Genomic DNA, 13,325 nt, shown 5'->3' with positions numbered 1-13,325 from the left:
GGTCTCCTCTTAACATGAAGCATGGAAGGTCTTCTGGTGGCTAAACGCATTATCAATAAAACATGCATGTGAAAACAAAAAAACAAAAAAAAAGCATGTGCTTGGAGTTCTTCGTCCAGTAATAAAAATTAGTTTGTACCATGACATTCATATTCAGTTTAAAAAGTATTCTTAAGTGTTCACTATCTGCCAGATACTTACTAAGAGTTGGGGACACTTAGCTAAGGCTGCTATAACAAAATACCATAGACTGGGTGACTTAAACAATAGACACTTATTTCTCACGGGTTTGAAAGCTGGGAAGTCTAAGATCAAGGTGCCAGCAGATTCAGTTCCTAGTGAGAACTGGCTTCCTGGCTTGTGGACAGCCACCTTCTTGCTGTGTGCTCACATAACCTTTCTTCAGTTGCATGCCCAAGGAGAGAGCATGATCTCTGTGTTCCTCTTCTTATAAGACCACTAATCCCATCATGGGTACCCCACCCTCATGACCTCATCTAAACCTAATTTCCTCCCAAAGGCCCCACCTCCAATTACCATCACATTGGGGGTTAGGGCTTTAATAAATTAAATTTGGGGGACACAACATTCAGCCCATCATAGGGTATAAAGTCAAAGATGACAGTGTCCCTGACCTCAGGGAGGCCTTATTCCAGTTGAAAGAAGACGTAAAGGAAGGACCTCAGTGCAGAGTGTTAAATGCTATGAGGACACAGAAGGGCCAGGAGGAGATGACATGTGTGCTGAGTTAAAGGATGAACAGAGAAGTCAGCCAAATAAAGGGAGCAGGAAGGAGTATTCCTGGTAGAGTAAACGGTATAGGCAAAGGCCCTAACATTGGAAACAGCATGGTTTGTTCAGGGGAAAATGCAAACAATATTATAAAAGTGTAATGTGCCATTTGAAGAGTGGTGGGAGAAGAGGATGAAGAAAAGAAAACATTCCATCTAAGAGGACCTCATGTGCTTTTCTAAAGAACTTGTGGTTTATCGCATTGGCACCGTGCTTCTCACACTAGGGTACTCAAACCCTGGGGACAGGCAAGATTAACATGGCCCAGCTTCTTGGATCCTCAGTTTTACCCAAAACTATGGGAAAGAAACAAACTTGAAGCTGAAGTAGTATTATTTCAAAACACTCTTTGTAAATATTAAAACACCCATCCTGGGGCTTCCCTGGTGGTGCAGTGATTGAGAGTCTGCCTGCCAGTGCAGGGGACGCGGGTTCGGGCCCTGGTCTGGGGGGATCCCGCGTGCCGCGGAGCAACTGGGCCCGTGTGCCACAACTACTGAGCCTGCGCGTCTGGAGCCCGTGCTCCGCAACAAGAGAGGCCGCGCACCGCAATGAAGAGTGGCCCCCGCTTGCCGCGGCTGGAGAGAGCCCTCGCACAGAAATGAAGACCCAACACAGCCAAAAATAAATAAATTAATTAATTAATTATTTTAAAAAAAGAGAGAATTTATTTAAAAAAAAAAAAAAAAACACCCATCCTTAGGGTTACATCCTTAGGGTTACCTGAGTTGGAGATGCACAGCTGGTATGTAATGGGGAATCGCTGATGGCTTTTATGCTCAGCAGTGACACAGTCAGATTTATGTTCTAGATCAATCACTCACTCTGGTGATGGTATGAAGAATAGATATGAGGGAAGAAAGACTACAAATGGGAAGTCCGTTAGGAGCTGGGCATTTCCTCTTTCAGGAAAGAGATGCTGAGTAGCTGAAACAGGGTAGGGATGTAAGTGGGGAGGATTTGAGCACATTTGAGGAACTTGTGGAAGTAAGGTCGTTAGCACTTAGTGATTCACTATGGAAGTTAAGAGAAAGACAGGAGTCAAAGGTCAACCCAGGGTTTGGGCTCAGGAGACTGGATGGACATTGATGCCCTTTAGCAAGCTGGCGAACATGGGAGAAAGTGAAGTTAGGAGAAGATTACAGCTTCAGTTTTGAACATGTACAGTTCTACATACCCACGGATCTCCTGGTGAAGATGCGCAGAATTCACGCCGATAGTCTTCTCTGATTCTCCTCGTGAAGGCGGTCGAAATTAGTGGGGCATTTTGCTTTGTCTCCTTCACAACTTTCAGTGGCCGTCTCTAGAGTTCATACATGACCTCGTCTCAGCTCGTAAACTGTTTTCTTTGACGCCTCTCGACCCCTACGACAGAGTAGTAACTGCCTGGGCATTTTCTTAGAGAAGCATCAATCAACCCACCAGTTCTGTGCAGTTCCCCAGTTTTCTGATCTTTTCAGTGGAACAGCATGTGTGACTGACATGATGACTGCGGGTAAATAAGTAAACTAGAAGAAAATCCATTATCATATCACCCACCAATCCTTTAGCTCCTAAGTCCCTATTTCTGAACTTTAGTTCATCTCCAACAACTTCTTCATCTTTTCCAATCTAGTTCCTGGCCTCCCAATTGTAATAAAATAGATACTGATCTCAGGTGGGGAATAAGCATCGGAAACAGATGAACTCATAAGACACAAATCTTATGTCCCTATCCCCCTGTTTTCATGCAAATGTCCCCAGTAATTAAATCAGGAAAAGAAAATGTAGCAAAAACATATCAGCCAAATGGTTTCAAAATTTCAGAAGAAGCTGTAAATATGGTCCTTTTTAGAAGATCAGGTTCTCACTAGAGTATGAGAAAGGGTAACAGTTGTTCTGATGAAGCAGTTTTTAAATTCTTGTCAGTGATTTGAAGAGAGATAACTGATGTATGTTGAAGAAGCTGGCAAAATTTTTAAATAGTTCGGACGCTACAGGGAGCATTTTTTTTTAAAGCAATGTACTCAGAAGTGTTGGCAAGATTTTATTTGAACGTAGCAGTGCTTATGTGAGGAAGTTATTTTGAATTACCCTAGTATAAATATGTATGATTTTATTTGTATTGAAAATTTCCTTTGCAAGTGAGTGACTGAGGGACTGTTATATCTCTATTGCTTGGTAAATGATTTAGGTATTTCATTTTGGAAGTTAAATATTATACTCAGAATTCAAAAATAATATCAAAATCCTGTTTGTGACCACAGTGATTTTTGCACCTACATTAATGCCTTTTAACTCTTATTTGCCATGTAGAACAAACGGCATCTGTTGTTTTAAGTCTGGCTTTTTTACATGGCATTCATGCATGCATGCATTCATTCATCCAAAAGACATTATTCAGTGCCTCTCATGTTCCAAGCTCTATGCTAGGCAGTGGGCAGACAGTAATAGTAATAGTATTGAACTGTCCTTCCTCATAACGAATTTCAGGTAAACATTCTGTTTCCTCCAGGTAATTTTCTGAAGCACAGTGGAAATCTCAAATCCTAGGGTCATATCTTATTATTTAAAAGCTAAGCCTTGTGAAGGTTACGAACAAGGCTACCTTTAAAAGGTAGTTTTTCCTCTGAATAGAAAGCATGGAAAGAAAAGATAAGAAGAGGTAAGGGCCCTGAGTGAGAAATAGGACTTGAAGCAGAGGGAAGAAGAGAGAGGGGAAGGGGAAAGTATTATAATCAGGACTTAATACTTTTTGCCTCAGTATCTTTGGGCAACCAGTTACTGGTCTACGTGAAAATGAAGTTGCTGGCAGGAAAAACACCCAGCCCACTGGCTGATGGAGCCTGTCCATTTGAAGAAGGAGATGGAATTCCCTGGCGGTCCGGTGGTTAGGACTCAGCGCTTTTACTGCCGAGGGCCCAGGTTCAATACCTGGTCGAGGAACTAAGATCCCACAAGCCACGAGGCATGGCCCAAAACAACGGAAAAACAAAACAAAATTCCCCATCGTCTCTGTTTTCTTTATTTACCTATTGTGTGGTATTACAGGGTGAGGGGATCATTTATCTTAAATTACAACTACACACCTGCCTTCTTAAGCAAACCATACTTTTATTAATCTACTCCATTTTTTCTTTATGATTTCTTTCCTTTTTCAGAGAAAACCTCTTATTAAATTTTAATATATTTACTTAAAAATAAACCATGAAAAGACTCATCAGAGCCATTTAAAGAGAAAGACAAATATATACACACAGTTCTGCATTTGCTCCTTCATTTTTTTTTCAGAACATGTGTAAAATTGACACACAAGAAAGGGAATAAAACAGTTTGTGTTAATAATGTAATCTGGTACATAACTTGATGAAAAGGAGGTTGTGCCAGTCTAAGTGTTCTATGGTCCCTGCCTGCTAGGCTCATCTATCCTCACATTCTTTTCAGTCGGGCAGCTTGACTTTCAGGATCTTAGTTCCCCGACCAGGGGTTGAACCCACACCCTCTACAGTGAAAGCACCACTGGACCGCCAGGGAATTCCCACTATCCTCATTCTTATCTCAGGCCTTTACAAGTGCGAAATAGGAGATCAGTTTACATCCCTTTAAAGCTTCTTAATGAATGGCAGACTCCACACACAACAACAAATATTTCCTATATAATAGGCACTAGTCCAGGGGACTGGGAAAGAGACATTGGTGAGAGGTCACCTTCCTTCATCAAATAAATTACTATTTAGAGATCCTAAATGAAGCAATGGTTTAAAAATTTCCAAATGATGTTACTTTGCTTTAATATCATAAAAAGCATTACTTTGCCCCCAATTCAAAGTCCAATGTGATTTCAAATGACCTTCGCAAGCATATTTCACCTAGCCTTGAACTCCACAACTACACAAGAATCCTCACCAACGGAAGCAAAACCTCAATAGAGATCATCTCTACAGAACTACTACAGCAAATTATTGTAAATAAGCTTTCAATATCCCAGATAAATGCTAAATGATGGTAGGTAATACTATAGCTCAGGATCATGCTGATTTCTCTAAAACGAAATTCCAAATACACAGTAGATAGATAAACTAAACTTTAGAAGAACAAGGTTTTAGTTTTTCATTCCTGTTTTAAAAGGCCACGTATTGTCTGTGAACTTTCAGCTTTGTTCTGTCTCTCTTGTCTAGAAGGGTGCTAGCCATGAGCCAAGAACAATAGGTAAGCCAGCCTCCCTCAACCCAGAAAAATTACCCCGTTGCACAGGAGCCATACCTATGGTTCCACAGTGGCCAAGGAAAAACTTAATAGGAATCGACTTTTTTTTTTTTTCCGTGTAGCAAAGTTACTTCCAGAGAGAGAAAAAGAAGCCTGGTTTGCACTGTAGCAGAACCATTGGAACAATGTGCTCCCTGTGTCCACAAGCCAGTCCTCCCCTGACACCCTCCTTTCTAGGGCATAGGGTAGAAAAGTCACATACACAGTAGATCATGCCAGGGCCTGCTGACACAACCCTACTCCTGAATTTGCAGGCGGCAGAGTGTAGCAATGTCTTTAGTATACACATATTCTTACCTTTTTTTTTTTTCAAGCAGATGTTTCAGCACTCAACCTGGGGTGGGGGGGTGGGTGGGGAGAAGATACTGCAGGCAAACTTTCTCAGTGCTATTCCTTCCCTTCTACCCCCTTCCCAGTTCCTTCAAACTTCATAAGTTTGAGTTAAGAGTAGATATAGAGCTTTGGACAGTATTAAGGGCCTCTTCTTTTTACCTTGAATGAGTGATCTTTGACACTTCTTGGCCACACCAAACTGGCTGCCAGAGTGCTTCCTCTTACGCCAGGTCACATAGGGAGAATTAGGTGGGAAAATATTTTTTCTTACAATTGTAAACAGAAGTGTGAAATACATAATGAAATTGTAAAGTAAATTTATTTACCTCAGAGGTTAGAATCGTGATGCTTATAATCATGGGCACTCCACCTTTTCTACTACAAGTTAAGAAATTCCATGTTACTTCTCCAACTTTGTTCTCAGTAAGCATTGATTTCTGTAAAATGCAAGAACCAGTTAAACAATTCCTAATAAAATCATAAAGTAATTAAAATAATTAAATAAATGGCACTAAAATAATTAAAAATGATGAAATAAGTATCCTCTAAGATACATGCTACATTCACTCTGGTTTTCTGTAATTTAACTTCATGTATTTTCCAGGTAATTCACGAGAAGGAATTCCTATTTATTGATATGCCTACCCTGTAGCAGACATTTTACATATATTGTCATATTTTTTCACCACAGCCAGCTTAAATTTAAGTCCTCTTTTGCTCATTTTAAAAATGAAGTTCTCAGGGGCTTAATATCTTGTCCTCAATACACAATTAGCACTCACAAAGCAGGGAGTCAAATCCAGTTCATCTAATTTCAAAGCCTATATCTTTGCCACTATAATATGCTGTAATTGAGGAGAATGTAAAGAATCTGGTGTCAAACACATTGAGGTCCAGTTCCCAGTCAACAAGCAATTTAAAAATTATACAAGAAAAAAAACAATTTCCAGATATGCCTGTATCATGATCTCTCCTTCATCACTAACTTGTCCTGTGCTTAGGCCCAGTACTGGGGCCAATGTGAGCGAGCAGGAACTTGCCCATGGGAGTGTCCCTAAGTCAAGGGTCCTGGTGAGAAGACTGAACTAGGAAAGACACTTTATCTGGGAAGCCAGAGGCAACAAAGCCAGAGAAACCATTCTACCTGAGCCAATGCTGTAACTGGAAAAATGAGCCTAAGTGCTAGATCCAAAAGGCAAAATAAGCCAAACATGGAAAAACAAGTACTAACCAAGTCATCCAGGAGGTCTGGAAGTGGGTCACAATGCAGTGTGCAGAGTGGGTGGGCACAAGTGGTTCAGAAAGATGTCTGCGAAAGGTGAGAAGACATTGGATGTCACCTGTATGTGGCGTCTGCCGGGAGGATGGATCTGGCAGATTCAAAGGCCCGTGAAGAACCAGACACTTGAATTCTGGAGAAAGTCATTGATTCTCTCTAGGTCACATCTACACTGCCAGGCCTAGAAAAGCAGGTTTTTTTCTTAGCTATTATTATTTCATAGTTGTGATTATCATGAAGAGAATAATTTTTGAGAGTAAGGTTTTTATATTTAAGTACCTGAAACATGACTGCAAAAAAAAAAAAAAAAAATCACTTTTAGAACGGTGCAAAATTAGAACTGAGTAACATCCAAGATTTATAATTTGAACTTTTAACAGAATAAGGACTGTTAAAGAAGACCACAAAGCAGCATGAAATTATTTCCAGGTCACTAAACAATCTATAGGTGCAAACAGTTTTTGGTCCCATTGCCCTTTACAAAGGACAAAAAGAAAAAGGTACAGGTCACTCTGAGCCCCTAGGCTGATGTCCAAATGGCCCTTTTGGTAGTTTCAACGTGAAAGAAGCATGGAATGGATCCTTTGAGAAAGGAAACAATTAAGGGACCCTTTAAGTGTTTTGAGGAGTCTTAAGGAAAACAACAAGAAAAAGAAGTCAGTATTGGGACTAAATATCGCAATAGTTTTTTCCCATAAGCATTTGCATTGACTTTTCAGCTTTTGCATCAAAAAGAAAATCTGGCCTTCTGGATGTTTAAGAGACTAAGGAATTTCATTTTCCATTAGTAAACTGATTTTCTCCCCCACTATAGGTACTTAGAATTAGTGCAAACCCCAGGATAACTACAATTCCAAAAGGAAATGCTCACTCAGCTCATTATGAATGGTCTTACAACAAATACTGTTCTGACAGCCAAATTCCTGGTCTCCAAATTTGTAAGTTTGCCCTTTTTTTTTCTCACAAGTCTTACTCAAGACCGCTTCTGAGCTTCTGCACATTTAACCCTTACAGTCAAAGACAATATGTTACTAAAGAACATGAGAAACTTCAAGTTCATACATTTGGACTAAAAGAAATCTGATATTTATAACCAAATTATGACCATATTGAATACGATAAATTAACTCCTTAACTAACAGAATAAAAAAACACTATTTTCATGTCTGTGGCTACGAATTCTTTGAAGAGGTCTAAAGAACTGTAAACCAGCCAAAAATCCTATGATGCTTTCCATTTTATTTCTTCACTTTAATAACACAGCACTCACTTCTCAATAGAAAAATGACGAATGATACTAAAAGGTAAATAGCTGTTTTTAACTAGTCAAAATTAATTAAATTGTCCTCAATTGATCCGTATATTCCATGTTATTTTTTCAACCTTTCATTACAATAATAAAGCTACACTATAGTGAAGTTTCAGGCACTACTTTATTTAGTTCTCAAGAAAACTCGAAAGAATGGGCACTATTAGTGTACCCACAACATAGCTAAGGAAACAAATTTAGAGTAGATTGTCGGTAATCACACAGGTAGCAACCTGCAGGGTTAGTATTCAAAATAGATTCTTTGGACGTCAACTGACACAGGGGTATAAAAATATCAGGGATAGGCTTGCTTGATCATTTTAAAATAACTTTAAATCAGCCCATATATTAATAAGTAAAAGTAAAAAATTATCTTAAATTCAGGTATGAATTATTTGTCAATTACCTCAATTTTCACTTTTTGACATGTGTAAATAGACATAACCAAAAAGTTCAATGATCAAATTCCAATAAGAAAAAATGGTGCATAATTAGTGCACATCTCTGCATTTGGGGAGGAGAGTGACTTGATTTTACATAGGGTATTGTTTTTCCTCATTAATTGTAGTTCTGTCACATATTTGCATATGACTGCTACATAAATGATTCACAACTGTTAAGAAGTTTTATGGATATCTGGAAAGAATACTACTACTCAATAAATAAACTTTTGCAAGTGTCAGAGAGAAATTTTACATTAAAATGTTACTTTGTTTCTTCGTCCTGAGAGAATGAATTAAAAAAAAAACCACAGTTAAAATCAAGCATTAGATATGCAAATATGTGTTCAGATCAGAGATACCAAAATTATTCAAATGATTAATTATTCATCATAAAATGTCAATTAATAATTATGAAGCAGAAAAAAGCATCTTTCTAATGCATCTTTATTTTTCTTGGCCTAAAAAGGGCTTAATATACATGTTCAATTGACTTCTAACAAGTTTTAAAAATCCAACAAAGTAAACAAATTGCAAACAAGTGCAAACTCTGAATTTTAATAGGAGAACAACATGCTCAAAATGAATGAAAGACAGAAAAAAAAATAAGGAAAACTAAAACCATAGCCACATTCATGACATATGCAGCTCCGTGTTCACTCACCTGCTAGGCAACAGGGCAACCTGGCGAAGAAAACAACCCAGCAACTCAAGCTGTGAATTTGCTTAGCATGTACAGAACACAGGGCATGATGTTTCTCTCTGAATTGATTCGTGTGGGGCAGGGGTGCTTTAGGAATTTTTTACACTTTCCAAATAGTCATTAAAAGAAAAAGCACAGTTTAAGTTTCTTTAAATTACCTATGGTAATTTCTAAAGTCTGTTAAGCCCTGCTAAAATATCACCATAAATGAGAAAATTTTTCACATTGCTTTAATTCTATAGAATTTCCCTAGAACAAGTATTATTCATTTTTCTTCCAGGAAGATTATATCTTTTAAGAAAAAAGGAAGTCAATTTGAGCTGATATGATAATTCAGAATAGGGAGCCACTATGATCACTGAGATATAGATTTATATTTATTTTATTACTATTATTATTATTATTTTACTTTTCACTGACACCTGGCGAACTTGTTCTCTGATGACCCAAGGGAGTTACTTTAGTCAGGGTGTCCCTGACCTCCTGCTGGTAGATTAATTACATATGAAACATTGTGTTTTCAAAACGAAATGATAAATCTGGACACATAAAGGAGGCAGAAAAGAATCAGAGCGAGAGAGAAGAGGAGATGTTAGGAAACAAAATAAGGGCTTGCAAAAGGGAGATATCAGATAGAAAGAAAGGATAATGTAGGAAAGGCAATTGGGAAAGAATTTCAAGAAAATAAGGATAAAGGTCAGGGAGGGCTGAAAGGAGGGCAAGAGGGAGGAAAGGAGGGAAGGAAGGATTTGGGGTTTTCAATTCCCTGGCGAGACTGCTGGCGTCCGCGCCCTTAACGCCACAGCCTTCCAAGTTGAGGCGAAAGCCACCTCCTCGGGCCTGCGTCGCATCCAACTTACTCCAAGTTTTCTGGTGACTCCTACAGGGCCCCTTTCCGTCCCCCCCATCCCACCCCTTAGTGAGATTGACAGTCGCGTGGAGGAGGCTTTTCCAGGCACAGCCTTTCTCATGGTAATCAGCCCCCAGCATCACCTCGCGGCCGCGGCCGCTCCCGCTCCGTGCGCAGCTCGCGGACCCCGGGGACCGGAAACAAGGCGGCGGGCGGGGAGCCGGCGAGCGAGCCAGGTCAGCTGACCCGGCCGCGGGGCGGGGGTCGCGGGGTTCCCGGGCGGGTATAGGTCTGGGGGGGGGGGGGGGGGGGGGGGGCCGAACCCCTCCCCCCCACAACGTGTTCCTCCGCCTGTGCTGCGGGGGCCTTACCCTGAGATCAAATGAAGGGACCGAAGCTGGGGGCGTGGGGGACAGAGCGCGCCGAGAACTGGGGGCGACAAGCAGACCTGTTTTGCATCAATAAATTAAGACGCTCATTTGAGTCCTGAAGTTTGCTGGTTCCTGTCAGTGGAGACGTTGCCAAAAAGCACTGAAGCCGAGATTCAGCCTTAACTTCAAAAAATAAAATAAAAATAAAATAAAATGAACTCTCAGCTGGCTGCCCTGCTGGGGCCAGGTGACGTGCGAGATTCCACAGCCCGCGGGCCTCGCAGCAGGGATATTAGAGACGGTCTGAGATTCTCTGGTCCTGTTTTGATTTTGTTTGAAAGGGCTTCTCAGAGAGATGCTCCTGATTTTTTTTTTTTTTTAATAGACTTTCCCCTCCTATCCTAGGCTCAACTCCGAATGGATTGGATTGCGAGTTTGCACGTGAGAAAACCGTTTGGCTTGACTTGGACCCCTGCCGCCCCCCACCCCGTCCACACCCCCACCCCAGTGCAGGGGTCCCCCTTATCACCCTTTGTTTGCAACTCTAAAAGAAGTTTCCCACCTTCTGTGTAACAACACAGGGTCGAAATAATTCCTCTAGATGAAAGATCAATTCCGTTTCAAAAAGAGAATAGGTTCCTTTTTTTTATTTTCTCCACATGGTACAGAATAAACAGAATTTGCTATAAAAAAAAAAATTAGCTGTGGCCAAATTCGAATTCCTTCTACAGGCTGTGTGTTCAGGGCAGAAACATTGTATCTCTTCTGGCATCTGGGCCAGCAAGCGGAGCTGGGGGCAGGGGAGAAAGGGGGAGCGGCTGTGAAAGTTAAGGAAATTGACAGACTGAGAGGTGAATGGGGGGACAGGCACCAGGTCCTGGCTGGAGGGAACTGGAAAACAAAAGTGCATCTTCATACGCTGCCTGGGTGGAGGGAATACTGAGGGAGGCAGTTTGTTTTACTCAAAGAAACCCTAAAGAATTATTTTTCTCCCTTCAATGTCGATTGCAATATTATTTCACATTTGCATGTATCTGTTGTTTTAATCCCCTTGGTCTGCGCTAATCTCGAAATGGATTACTAATGGGGAAGAAAGACCGGGAAGGAGCGATTCATTTGCAAGGACTTGCTTTGCTGTGTGAGGAGCCGAAAGCTAGCAGCTCCTAGTCCTCTCTCGACTTTTCCCTGCGTCCTGCGCTCCTGCATCCCGCTGATCCCACGATCCCCATTGTCCCCGACCTGGCCTTCGGACTAAGAGAGTGTTCGGTACAAATTTATATTCCGGCTTCCTCCGATCCCACCGCCTCTGCTTTGGTGTGAACTCTCTCGGTCAAATGGGGAGGGGAGTGCCAGGGGCGTGCCAGGCAGGGGCGGAGGGCAACGCACCGGCGCGCTCACCCCTCGCGGGGACGCTTCGCGTGCCACCCTCCAAATATCCACCTTGATGGGAACCTGGAAGATTGCTTTTTACCCCAATTCAAATACTTGCACGTCGGCACTCCCAGTGCTAAGTGTTGAGGCTGTCTCCTGACACTTGAACAATTACTGAGCCCAGAGTAATCAGATGATTAGGTGTTTTTCATGGAAATACTTGTCTTTTTTTTTTTTTTTTAAGTCAGATCCTAAGTAACCAGACATTAATATACATAATAAAGAGAAGTGATTTGTCAGCCGTTTGATTGGATCCTTTGACCTGAGGTTTTGCCAGTGAGTGTGTGTCTGGACTGTAAGCTCCAGTGGTTACCTGGGGTCCTGAGGTGGGGTCTTGCCTGGAATTACTCCATGCAAGGGACACTTTTGTCCTGGAAATGGGAGAGGAAACGCTGAAAAGCAAACTTCTAGAGAAAGCTGGACTCGATTTTTTTTAAATAAAAAAGTGGGGAAAAGTGGGAAGAGAAAAAAAAAAAGGATATTAATAATAGAAATGAATCTCAGAGAAGGAACTTGATAAGTCATATATTTATAGAGATAGAAATATTAAAGCAATGTAAAGCATAAAACTGAGAACGTGCCTGACCCATGGTGGAAATCTTTAATTTTCTTTTTTTATTATTAAATTTTAGACTGATGGTCTTGAATGCTCCTTTATAGGTAATTTATCTGAATGGGGTGAGGGAGAAGATTCTCACTGTAATAAATACTTAAGGTAGGAAAGAGGTGAGTCTGTACCAAGAGTGAAAATTTACTTCCTTGCATCCTAAAGGAAGAATTGGTTGTGGGCATGCTGGGTGGCTACTGCTCCCCCCCCCCAATAAACATACAAAACACAAAGCCGTGCACCTCTGGGAGTGTGGATGTGGTAACCCATGGGTGGCTTTTCCCTCCTCTGAGTGCAATTGCCAATGACTCTTGCATTCAAAGTCTTGCTTTAGGCACACATTCAAAGCACAGTTCAAAGCAGTTTATCTTCATATAAGTAAAAGTCTAGTGTTGGATCAGGGTTTTATTTGTTTCAGATTTCATCAGACTGAAAACAGGGGGCTGTAACATATTAACAATATTAAAGCAGAAAAAAATGGCATGAGGCTGTTCTTTAGTCCTCTTGACACCTCCACCTTTACCTTTGCAAGGAAGCCCAAAGGCTGTGGGACTGAAAGTTTATTTGTGCTCTGAGGTTCTCAAGTACTTTCACTCTTAAAGAAAAAAAAGAAGAAGAAGAAGAAGAAAAAGCCTCACAGTTCTCTAAGAAATTGAGCCTGAACCATTGGAGGCTAAGAGATTTCTTCCTTTTCCGATAAATGCCTGTGCTCAGCATCCTCAAATTTGGCTGTCTTTATTTACTTCTATATTAGTTCCAATTATGTGCAGTGTAAACCAGCTTTTTGATTAACAAAACAGCAGAGCATTGGTTAAGAACACTTAAACTTCAAAAAAAATTCCCCTGGGAAGTGGGCTCTGAATTGGTTAATAATGTGCAGTACTTGCTAAATTGCTGACTTCCAGATGTGGAAAATATCTTTCTTGTTTAGGACCTATGTAACCTGATTGGATTACGACAGAAGC

General features: G+C 40.9%; 1 long non-coding RNA gene across 1 annotated transcript; it reads right to left on the bottom strand.

Annotated features, from left to right (window-relative positions):
* Positions 1 to 1,992: 1,992 nt before the first annotated feature.
* Positions 1,993 to 10,442, bottom strand: LOC118898377. The gene is made up of 4 exons (XR_005020684.1): positions 10,323 to 10,442; positions 6,602 to 6,679; positions 5,697 to 5,807; positions 1,993 to 2,157 (listed from the first exon to the last, which is right to left on the bottom strand). It is a non-coding gene; the product is annotated as an uncharacterized LOC118898377 (long non-coding RNA).
* Positions 10,443 to 13,325: the final 2,883 nt, after the last annotated feature.

Source organism: Balaenoptera musculus, chromosome 7, assembly GCF_009873245.2.
Source record: "Balaenoptera musculus isolate JJ_BM4_2016_0621 chromosome 7, mBalMus1.pri.v3, whole genome shotgun sequence".
Classification (NCBI taxonomy): domain Eukaryota; kingdom Metazoa; phylum Chordata; class Mammalia; order Artiodactyla; family Balaenopteridae; genus Balaenoptera; species Balaenoptera musculus.
The sequence above is the reverse complement of the archived record's forward strand: the minus strand, read 5'-3'. Positions and strand labels throughout refer to the sequence as shown.